Raw genomic sequence first — 10437 nt, 5'->3', positions numbered from 1 at the left:
TTTAACCAGCTCAGGACCGCCGTATGCAGGATTGCGGCCTGGTGGCGGCCCTGTTATGCCTCCTGGACGCGCCAGCGCGTCCTCTCGCGAGAGGCGAGATTTCCTGTGAACACGCGCACACAGGAGCGCGCGTTCACAGGAACCAGAGGTAAACGAGTACATCTACAGCCTGCCAGTGGCGATCGTTCGCTGGCAGGCTGTAGATGCGATTTTTTTAACCCCAAAAAGGTATATTAGACGCTGTTTTGATAACAGCGTCTAATATACCTGCTACCTGGTCCTCTGGTGGTCCCTTTTGCTTGGATCGACCACCAGAGGACACAGGCAGCTCTGTAAGTAGCACCAAACACCACTACACTACACCCCCCCGTCACTTATTAACCCCTTATTAACCCCTGATCACCCCATATAGACTCCCTGATCACCCCCCTGTCATTGATCACCCCCCTGTAAGGCTCCATTCAGACGTCCGTAAGTGTTTTGCGGATCCGCAAAACACATACGGACGTCTGAATGGAGCCTTACCGGGGGGTGATCAATGACAGGGGGGTGATCACCCCATATAGACTCCCTGATCACCCCCCTGTAAGGCTCCATTCAGACGTCCATATGTGTTTTGCGGATCCGCGGATCATCCGCAAAACACATACGGATGTCTGAATGGAGCCTTACAGGGGGGTGATCACCCCATATAGACTTCCTGATCACCCCCCTGTCATTGATCACCCCCCTGTAAGGCTCCATTCAGACGTCCTTATGTGTTTTGCGGATCCGCGAATCCACGGATCCACAAAACACATACGGACGTCTGAATGGAGCCTTACAGGGGGGTGATCAATGACAGGGGGGTGATCACCCCATATAGACTCCCTGATCACCCCCCTGTAAGGCTCCATTCAGACGTCCATATGTGTTTTGCGGATCTGCGGATCATCCGCAAAACACATACGGATGTCTGAATGGAGCCTTACAGGGGGGTGATCACCCCATATAGACTTCCTGATCACCCCCCTGTCATTGATCACCCCCCTGTAAGGCTCCATTCAGACGTCCTTATGTGTTTTGCGGATCCGCGAATCCACGGATCCGCAAAACACATACGGACGTCTGAATGGAGCCTTACAGGGGGGTGATCAATGACAGGGGGGTGATCACCCCATATAGACTCCCTGATCACCCCCCTGTAAGGCTCCATTCAGACGTCCATATGTGTTTTGCGGATCCACGCATCCGCAAAACATGGACACCGCGGATCCGCAAAACACGGACACCGGTAATGTGCTTTCCGCATTTTGCGGATCCGCACATTGCCAGAACTATATAGAAAATGCCTTTTCTTGTCCGCAATTGCGGACAAGAATAGGACATGTTCTATAGGCTCTACAAAAAACGCAGTGTTCGCCCGATCAGGCCTGATCTTGTGCGCACACTTGCGTTCAGTCCGCCCCACCGCAGTGACTGAATTTTTTTTTTTCTGATCACTGCAAAAACACCGTAAAATCGCTGTGGCGCTATAAAAAGATCACTTTTGAGGGGCATGGCGAGATCATAGAAGTTTTTTTTTTTTTTGGCACAAGTTAGCGGAAATTGTTTTTTTTTTTTTTTTTTTCTTACAAAGTCTCATATTCCACTAACTTGTGACAAAAAATAAAATCTCACATGAACTCACCATACCCCTCACGGAATCCAAATGCGTAAAATTTTTTTGACTTTTATATTCCAGACTTCGCTCACGCTTTAGGGCTCCTAAATTGCCAGGGCAATATAAATACCCCACATGTGACCCCATTTTGGAAAGAAGACACCCCAAGGTATTCCGTGAGGGGTATGGTGAGCTCATGTAAAATTTTATTTTTTGTCACAAGTTAGTGGAATACGAGACTTTGTAAGAAAAATAAATAAAAATAAAAGAAAATCATCATTTTCCGCTAACATGTGGCAAAAAAAATAAAAATTCTAGGAACTCGCAATGCCCCTCACGGAATACCTTGGGGTGTCTTCTTTCCAAAATGGGGTCACTTGTGGGGTATTTATACTGCCCTGGCATTTTAGGGGACCTAAAGCGTGAGAAGTAATTTGGAATCCAAATGCGTAAAAAATGACCTGTGAAATCCTAAAGGTGCTCTTTAGAATTTGGGCCCCTTTGCGCACCTAGGCTGCAAAAAAGTGTCACACATGTGGTATCGCCGTACTCAGGAGAAGTTGGGCAATGTGTTTTGGGGTGTCTTTTTACATATACCAATGCTAGGTGAGAGAAATATCTCTCTAAAATGACAACTTTGTATAAAAAAATGGGAAAAGTTGACTTTTAGAGAAATATTTCTCTCACCCAGCATGGGTATATGTAAAAGTACACCCCAAAACACATTGCCCAACTTCTCCTGAGTACAGCGATACCACATGTGTGACACTTTTTTGCAGCCTAGGTGCCCAAAGGGGCCCAAATTCTAACGAGCACCTTTAGGATTTCACCATAGTTTGTAAACGCTATAACTTTTGCGCAAACCAATAAATATACACTTATTGCATTTTTTTTTATCAAAGACATGTAGAACAATAAATTTAGAGAAAAAATTATATAGAAATGTAGTTTTATTTGAAAAATTTTACAACTGAAAGTGAAAAATTTCATTTTTTTGCAAAAATTTCGGTCAATTTCGATAAATAACAAAAAAAGTAAAAATGTCAGCAGCAATGAAATACCACCAAATGAAAGCTCTATTAGTGAGAAGAAAAGGAGGTAAAATTCATTTGGGTGGTAAGTTGTATGACCGAGCAATAAACCGTGAAAGTTGTGTAGTGCAGAATTGTAAAAAGTGGTCTGGTCATTAAGGGTGTTTAAGCTAGGGGAGCTGAGGTGGTTAAGGTCCCGGGGAACCCAAAGACCCTGGTATACACCTTAGGGAAAAATAAAGATAAGGGTATTTCTAAATGTGGAGCAAAGTGCTCTAAATGTTACTTTAATATTACACAATACTCACACCATCTCAATCAGGAACAATGTAGAGACCATTCAAATCAAACACCATTTAGATTGTAGATCTAGATTTGTGATTTATATGCTGGAGTGCCCCAGTGGCCTTCAGTATATTGGACATACCACCCAGAGTTTGAGAGCGAGTTGACCAACACAGGTTGAATATTACACATGGTTGAACTTTACATAGTGTCTCGAGACATTTTTTACAATATCATTCACAGGATGCCAAATCTCTTTTGGTGATTCCGATTCATTACACATCAGGTTCTTTTCAAACAGCTGTGGAATGATCTGGATATTGATCTGGATATTCCAGTTCAATACCCTCCCCCAACAGGATATATCCTCCCCTTGTAAGTAACACTATTTTATTTGTTGTTTTTAATTCCATTTATCCCTGGCAGTGCGCCTCTCTATATATGTTGTGCACTTTTTCATCTACTATCTAGATAATGTATGATATGCTATGGTACTGCGCGATGCACTCCCTACTCACCTTCACTGTTGTCAGTGCCTAGAAAACACAATATACAATGGCTATAAACTCCCGGATCAGTGTTTACCTGTTTGAGTTCTGCTTTGCCACCTGTATGTTGGCATTCTCTCCTCTTGCTCTCACATCGACATGAGGGGGGTTCGGGAGGCTCTGCCCTATTAGTATTGCTGTTATTATTGTTTTCGCTGAGCTGGCCTCGGCCGGTGGCACAGCTTACGTTCAAACACTTTCCTGCTCGCGCTCGCACGGAGCGCTGTGTGACGTCACAGTTTGAGCTACGAATAGTCGGGAGGACCAAAAACGACTCAACCGTTATTCTTCGTCATTTTTTGGGATAGCAGCGGCAGCGATACCGCTGCGATACCGCAGCGGCAGTTGTTGGAGGTATAAGCGCCTGTGTAATTAAGTAGAATACGGAGTGTTTCATAGAACTAGATATAGTTTACCCCCTGTTGGGGAAAGGAGGGTTTTGAGTAGTTCCCTCCTTAGGGAAGAAAGTAGGGGCACGTCTCCGCAAGAGACGTGGCTATATACCAGTCTGAGCACCCTCAGCTCTGCTGGATGAAGAGAGCAGAAACTACAGTCAAACTCCAGAGTTCAAGGAAGAAAGTATCCCCTGAGAATCCATCTGTGATATAAGTCCAGAGAAGCCTATTCCTCTTCAGCTAGTCTGTCTTCACACAGCCGAAGTTACAGATAAGTGCAGAAGCGAAACCTGCCACAGTTACAGAGCTACCAAGCAGGCGTTTATCCTGCAAGCTCAACATTTAAAGCAGACGTACTCATTCCTGCCAATCATTGCCAAAACCTGCTGGGACCAAGAGACCAAAGCTGTATACTGTTTGGATGCAAGTTATTTCAAGTAAAGCAATGTTTGAACTTTATCTAAAGGTCTGGACATCATTTATTCTGCAAAGTTTCTCTATTACTCCTACTATCACTACACTCAAATTTATTGCAAGTGAGTCAGGAGTCCGGCCGTACCCAGGTAGGAGATTCCGTGACACAACTACCACAAAACTACAGAGACATTATAGGCCATTACCCCACTCTGGAATTCCTAACCTGGGCCGTTCGTTATAACACCTTGGAAGGGCCCTGGGGTAGTACCCTGCGCACGCTGCAATTGGCGTCACGACAAATACAGAATATTATCCACCCGTACCTGGCCACTACACCTGTTTATTTCCGTCCCTCAAGTTAGCACTTTGAGAACCATTTAGTGGATTTTAATGCACCCACACAATGAAAACCCATGAAGTCATAGAGAGAGATCCTCCACTTGGGAATACCTTGTATTAGAAAAGTCTATGTAGGCCCATCAATAGTGTTGATCATGAATATTCGAATTTCGAATTTTTATCACGAATATAGGTACTTCGAAAATTCGCAAATATTTCGAATATAGTTACATATATTCGTAATTTCGAATATTCACATTTTCGATTTTTTTTTCCGATTTTAATTTTAATTTTATTTTTTTATCAGTACACATGATCCCTTACTGCTTCTAGCTTGTGGGCCAATAAGAAGGCTGCAATATACTTGACTTTAGGAGTAGTAGTGTTTGCGAATTTTGCTCTATATTCGTTTTTTTTTAAATATTCGCTATATTGCTATATATTCTTATTCATATATTATGAATATTCAAAAAAACTAAGTTATAGCACTATAGAGAATATTCGAAAAAAATCGAATATAGAGCAATTTAGCTAATATAGTACTATAATCTTCTTTGTCTAATAGTTGTAAGTTGAAAAATTCTCAATAAAAAATTCGAATCCGAAAATTCGAATTACGAAAATTCGCATATTACACAATCATTACCTTTCCGATTTTTCGAGTAAAAAAAAAACCGTGAATTTTCGAATTTGCGAATTTTCGATGAATATTCTACAAAATATTTGCGAAATATCGCAAATTCGAATATGACCCCTGCCGCTCATCACTACCCATCAATGCTTTACAACAGGGATCAGCAACCTCCGGCACTCCGGCTGTAATAAAACTACAACTCCCTGCACACTTACTTGGCTATTTACAGAAATCCCATAGAAGTGAATGCATGCTGGGAGTTGTAATTTCACAACAGCTGGAGTACCGGAGGTTGCTGACCCATGCTTTATATTCCATACACAAGGAGAAGATCAATTTGTCCCTGCATCGGCTTCTTCTTAAAATGAGGTCCTTATGAGATATTTATTTAAGGCATTGCAACGAGATCCAAAGCAACCTGTCTAGAAGCACATTGACTTTATATAGGAAATCTTGTAGAACCTTCTCAATAATCTTATTGAACTGCCGGGTAACCATTACGTCATGCAGCTTGGTAGAAATCAGAGTGCAACCAGAAAGAATTTCTATCTGGACCTGGAGGAATCTCAGGCGCTTTTCTTTCTCTTTCTCCTGAGTTCTACATACAATGTGAAATGAAGGGAGCGCGCTAGTTGAAGTTGCCAAAAAGCTCTGCGCCAAGATTTTCTATTCCAATCTCACAGCGATGTGGGATAGCAAGTCCCAGAGGAATAAACAGAAGATATAAGAAAGAAAGCAGACATTTCAGGGAATTATTCCAGGACGAGGACACAGAGAAGGATATCCCGACCCAGTAGAGCTTCTTTCTGCCGTAAGTTGTCATCTGTGGAGTCAGAAACTGATTATTTCTTGCATTCTGCATTTATATGTGTATTGGATCACTGCTGTAATCTTACAGATACGTGTTAGATGTATCAGGGCGGAATTTGTCATTTAACTAATACGTTGTTAAGATAATATCAGGTATTCCTGTAGTCCTATGGAACTACAATATTATATAACAATCAGTTCTGCCAAGCGGCAAACTCGTCTTTAGTTCATTGGCACCTCCTCATGTATACCTGTCTCAGAAATGACATTATATGATAGGATATGGGGAAAATATAGTTTTATGTACTCCAAATGATATGCCTAAAATCTCAGGTCTGCAGTTTTATTAATATCCCCATAGTGTAATATAGCAGTGTTGTGTTTGTCATTGAACTATTTATTTGATGAAGATAAAGTAGTGAATTTATTTTTAGCCCTAAGTAAAAGTGCAGATAACACAAATGATGACTTATACACCAAAGCGCGCAAAATGACTCCGTCGGCTGCCCCTGATTCAGTCAGCGGGTCGACAACTGTCTTATTTTAACCGTTTGGTTACTGGTGGTGAATGACTGGTCTGAAGCGATACTGTAGTTATTATAATTAGTTCTAATAAGTTAATGAATACACCTGAATGTTTTTGTTGTCCGTGTCCGTTCCTTTTTTTTGGTGGCCCGTGTGCGGAACCATCTATTTCAATGGGGCTGCAAAAAATAACTCCGTGTGTATTCTGTGTTTGTATTATGTCGGTACGTCCATTCCGCAAAAAGAATAGAACATGTCCTTGGCATTGTTTCAATGGATCTGCAAAAAAACGGATGCAACACGGACGTCACACGGATGTCATTTGTTATTTTTTCGTGGATTTGTGTTTCGTGGACCGCAAAATACGTATGGTCGTGTGCATGAGACCTTAGTATTCATGTATGCTGCATATTCAACCACTAACTGGGTTTGTCATTTGGCACACAGCTCATGATATTACAATGTGGGTTTTCCTTAGGACTAAATGTAGATCTGTATGAAATCATTAACATTCCGCGGTATGTCTGTGATGGTATGTTCCATATTGTATCCATGACACTGTTCATGATTCATCCGTAATTCTGTGATTTTCAGTCCGCGTGTCATCCATGGTTCGAGGACAATGCTAGGCTGAAAATTAATTTCCAGAGCATCTTCTAGCAAAGATCCATGAAAAAAACTGATGACATCTATCCAGACCCGTAGACTATAATGTTACCATGGACCCATATGGAAAACCACCGATGTGTAAGGCACATGGAGTCAGTGTGCTGACCATGGAGACTATGAATGTGAATCACTTAAGTGTGAATGAGGCCCTATTTTGGGGTAAAGAACGCGGCCCCAAAACCAATTGATTCTGATACATCTATATATCTGATAATGAACTCAATTTGTTGCTTGCAAACCATCCATCCTGTAATAATAGTGTATTATAGACGTTGTGCTACTTATCTCTTTTTTGCATCTTATTGATATTGCGGGTTACATATACTATACAATTGACCAAGTAATTGATACATTTATCTAGGATGCAATTATATTTTTCAGGTGGTTACATGGTGGTGAAGGTGAAACGATAGACTTCTCATCCCCAAAGAGGATGCTACATAGAAACTATTCTGTGCTCCCCAACATGAGCGAGGAGCTCCATAAGCTGTCTATTAATGTAATGAGTAACCAGTCTGTGGCATCGTCCTGTGCTAATAACACTATTCCGGATTACCAGCTTGATCTGCTCCCTGCTTTCTACTCCTTCATCTTTATCTTCGGCTTCATTGGGAACAGTTTGGTTATTTCGGTCATTTGTCTACAAGGAGACATAAAAACTGTGGCAAGCATCTATATCTTGAACCTGGCTGTAGCTGACATGTTGTTCCTCATGACTCTACCGTTTTAGGCCACATATTACGCCTTTGGTTTGAACTGGATGTTTGGGGCAGTAATGTGCAAAATTTCAAGCTCTCTTTTAACCTTGAATATATTTGCCAGCATCTTCTTCATCAGTTGTTGACCGGTATTTGGCCATCGTCTATCCTCTCCGGTCGCAGAGGAGGACACTGACACATGCAATTTTTGTGGCCTTTATCATCTGGGCCTTAGCCATCATGTCAACACTTCCCACCTTCTACTTTCGGAACACTTACTACATTAAGAACCTTGATGTCTACGCCTGTATTATGGACTTTCCCAAGGAGAAATATTCAAGCTGATGTGTGGCCATGGCCCTACTGAAGATCACACTAGGCTTCTGCTTTCCAACATTTGTTATTCTTACTTGCTACACCATGATTGGATTACATCTAAAAATGACCAAAGGGTCCATGCTGAACAAGAAAACCAGAGATCGGGTTCTGAAGATGGTCACCTCCATCGTTGTATGCTTTTTGATTTGTTGGCTACCATTCCACATAATGACCTTTTTGGATGTTCTCAGAAGAATGCAAATTATTAATGACTGCAGAATTAAGAAATTTGTGGAGGCTGCTATGTCTTTGAGCATTTGTCTAGGATTTTCCAACAGTTGCATTAACCTGTTATTGTATTGTTTGGCTGGAAATCGGTTTAGAGAGAATTTCCGGCATGTATTTAGTAGTATAAGACTATTGCAGAGCACAAACAGCCATCACAACTCCTCCAAACGGGGTAGTGATTCTAATGAGCCAGAGCTGAATGGAACTTATTAGAACTCAAAAGTATGACTTTTATGATATATGGAAGGCTGTATTGTATATTTATTATGTAACATTGTGAGTTAAAATTTAGGTTGCCATATTGGCAGTTTTTGATTGGACTGATCATTTATAGGGGTTTTCTAAGATTTTTTTTTACTGATGACCTCTCAATTTTGCAGTTAATTCTGCGGGGTCCAACACCTGGAACCCCCACTGATCAGCTGTTTGAGAAGGCCGCAGCTCTCACAGTAGGGATGCGGCCTTCATCAGCTTTGCCTAGGCCATGTGATGTCACCTTCATCGGTCACTTGGCCTAGGCGCAGCACAGCCCCATTGAAGTGAATGGGGCTGAGCTGAGATACCAAACACAGTGGCTATACAATGTACAACTATGTGCTTGATGGGCTGAGAGAAGGCCGCTGCACTACTGCGAGTGCCGGTGGCTTCTCAAACCACTGATCAGCGGGGGTTCTGGGGGTTCCACAGATGAGATACTGATGACTTATCTAGAGGATAGGTCATCAGTACAAAACTCTCGGAAAACTCCTCCATTTAACCTTCCACCTGTGTCTGAAATCAATGTGAACCAATGTTGTAAGAAGCAGGTATTTATATATATGAGTTGTGTTTGGTATTGAAGCCTATTTTAAGTAAATATAGGCGAGTGGCAAAATCATGTTTGGTGAAACACAAAAGGGTTAAACATTCCCCTGTGATCAGTGTCCTAGCCCCCACCTATGAGTCATATGTTAAGGATGTGGAAACCCCCTTTAAAGAGTGACTGTACTTTTACACAATTTAATTTAATACAGAATCGTGTAATTAGCACATTTCTAAATTACTTTATTTAGAAATATGCCTGCATTGACCTGAAAAAAAGCTGTAAAGTCATGGCCACTAGGGGTCTCACTACCACCTAATTTGCTAGGTCCATCTATAGTAAAAGTTCACAGGAAATAGGGGCAAATGAGCTCCTAAGCCTGATAGAAGCATTTCCTCTACACAGCTTCTGAAGAGCGGAGAAACCCATGTGTGTCTGTAAGTATGATCTCCCCCTCCTAATCAGCTTTCTTAGCTCCCTAGAAGAAAACAAATATTGTGGGAAGTAACGGAAGTTAGGTCACTGCAGTACAGGACTGCCAGATTGGATAGAAGGGAGACACCCACTGCTTGTGAGAGAAATGCATCTAGCTGTGCAGCTGAAACGGGGAATAATATGGCTGAGGAAAACATAAGGGAAGCCCAAAAAAGACCTATTCCTTCACAGTTATTATTCTACAATAAAGCACAGCCATTATGCAACTTTATTTTTGAAAAGTCAAAAATTTGATGCTTTAAAGACTACCTGTGAACCGACATACAGTACAGACCAAAAGTTTGGACACACCTTCTCATTTAAAGAGTTTTCTTTATTTTCATGACTATGAAGGCATCAAAACTATGAATTAACACATGTGGAATTATATACATAACAAACAAGTGTGAAACAACTGAAAATATGTCATATTCTAGGTTCTTCAAAGTAGCCACCTTTTGCTTTGATTACTGCTTTGCACACTCTTGGCATTCTCTTGATGAGCTTCAAGAGATAGTCCCCTGAAATGGTCTTCCAACAGTCTTGAAGGAGTTCCCTGACA

At 41.5% G+C, this 10437-nt stretch overlaps 1 pseudogene; it reads left to right on the top strand.

The window, feature by feature from the left end:
* The first annotated feature begins 5935 nt into the window (after positions 1-5935).
* On the top strand, positions 5936-9028 carry LOC120977385 (annotated as a pseudogene).
* Positions 9029-10437: the final 1409 nt, after the last annotated feature.

The sequence above is a fragment of the Bufo bufo genome, chromosome 8 (assembly GCF_905171765.1).
Source record: "Bufo bufo chromosome 8, aBufBuf1.1, whole genome shotgun sequence".
Lineage (NCBI taxonomy): Eukaryota > Metazoa > Chordata > Amphibia > Anura > Bufonidae > Bufo > Bufo bufo.
This window is presented reverse-complemented; position numbering and strand designations above follow the sequence as displayed.